The sequence below is a fragment of the Silurus aristotelis genome (genome assembly GCF_946808225.1).
Source record: "Silurus aristotelis genome assembly, chromosome: 15".
NCBI lineage: Eukaryota > Metazoa > Chordata > Actinopteri > Siluriformes > Siluridae > Silurus > Silurus aristotelis.
This window is the reverse complement of record NC_139588.1, coordinates 19801183-19802835: the sequence shown is the minus strand read 5'-3', so window position 1 is coordinate 19802835 and position 1653 is coordinate 19801183. Positions and strand designations below refer to the sequence as shown.

The 1653-nt window shown below is 40.8% G+C and overlaps 1 protein-coding gene across 3 annotated transcripts in view; it reads left to right on the top strand.

The window, feature by feature from the left end:
• Window positions 1–1459: 1459 nt before the first annotated feature.
• nkain2 (sodium/potassium transporting ATPase interacting 2) overlaps window positions 1460–1653 on the top strand; it is a gene marked incomplete at its 3' end in the record, with an annotated part of 231393 nt that continues 231199 nt past the window's right edge. For 2 of the 3 annotated variants that reach the window (XR_014536900.1, XM_083562557.1), the window contains exon 1: window positions 1538–1653. This exon is cut by the window's right edge and continues 902 nt beyond it. The other variant, XM_083562556.1, reaches the window with a different exon arrangement.

Here is a 1653-nt window from a genome sequence, read left to right as displayed (position 1 = left end):
CCCCAGATAATGAAGTCTGTAATTATTATGCAAATTAGAGAATTTGCCTGTCGTAATTGAATGCGATTTTTTTAAACACATTTGAGGGGAAATAACGTCTCGCACACGTGTGCAACAATTTATTTACTCTTCCTCGTATGTCGGTTGAACAATAAACAATGACTCTGGAGTCTCAATGCAGAAATGATTTAGGACCCAGACATGCTGAAGAAAGGGGACAATATAATTGTATGACATGCAGGTGAATGAATGAATACGTTTCGTACGTTTAAGAGAGACGTGCAGACAAACGGAAAAAATGCGCCATTGATATCCGTGTTTAAAAAATGAGAAAAGGGAACAATAATAGTGCAGCAATTGGCAAAAAGGCCACGATCAAGACACGATCAATGATTTATTTTAAACATATTTAATATTCCTCACTGGATTTCTCTTTTTATTTGAAGGATATCATGGCAGGATTGAAACCATGACACTGCTGCTGGATTCTAAAATATGATGGATTATATTCTAATGGAAATGCACAATTGCATGGCATAATGGTGATATTAATAATGATGATGCAATGTACACTATACTGTATTGTCAAAAATGTGCAGACTCCTGATTATAATAAACTACAATCTTCTTAAGCTTTTTACTAGATTTTTTCTTTGCCACAGTCACTACTGACTTGCTTATTAGGAATAAATTTATAGGCACTGACTTATATTTTATCCTCTTCTTCTTCTTCTTTTGGCTTCTCCCATTAGGACATTGCCTCTTTTACCCCAACTACCTGCATGTCTTTCTTCAACACATCCATAAACCTCCTCCTTGGTCTTCCTTTTTTCCTCCTTCCTGGTGGCTCCATCCTCAGCATTCTCCTACTGATATACCCCATGTCCCTCCTCTGCACATGTCCAAACCATCTCAATCTCACCTTGTCTCCAAAACATCCTACATGCGCTGTCCCTCTAATAAACTCGTTTCTAATCCTGTCCATTCTCGTCACTCCCAACGAAAACCTCAACATCTTCAGCTCTGCTACCTCCAGCTCCACCTCCTGTCTTTTACTCAATGCCACTGTCTCTAAGCCATACAACATCTCAGGTCTCACCACAGTCCTATAAACTTTCCCTTTCACTCTCACAGATACTCTTCTATCACAAATCACTCCTGCTATCACTCTTCTCCACCCACTCCACCCTGCCTGCACTCTTTTCTTCACTTCTCTAACACACTCTTCATTACTTTGCACTGTTGACTGTACCTGAACTCCTCCACCTTCACTCTCCCTGCAACTGCACCACTCCACTGTTCTCCCTTTTAATCACACACACACACGTACCTCTTAAGTGCTTTGGGACAATGGTCATTGTTAAAAGCTCTAAACAAAAAATAATGGATGGAGAAAAATATTTTGCATGCCCTCGACATGCTCATGGACGGAAATAGATGCTTGTGTTAATTTAAGTGTCCATGCTCTCGAGAGATGGAAAGATGCAGAAGTTGTTGAACGAACATTGCATCCAATCTGGCAACCCGGGAAGAGATCAAGCGGTGAAAACCCAACCCAGCGCGCGCTCAACTCTCCTAGATCTGATCCTCCACTGCGCATCAGCATCAGCACCATTAACAGAGAGATAGAGCGATAAGAGAGAGAGAGAGAGA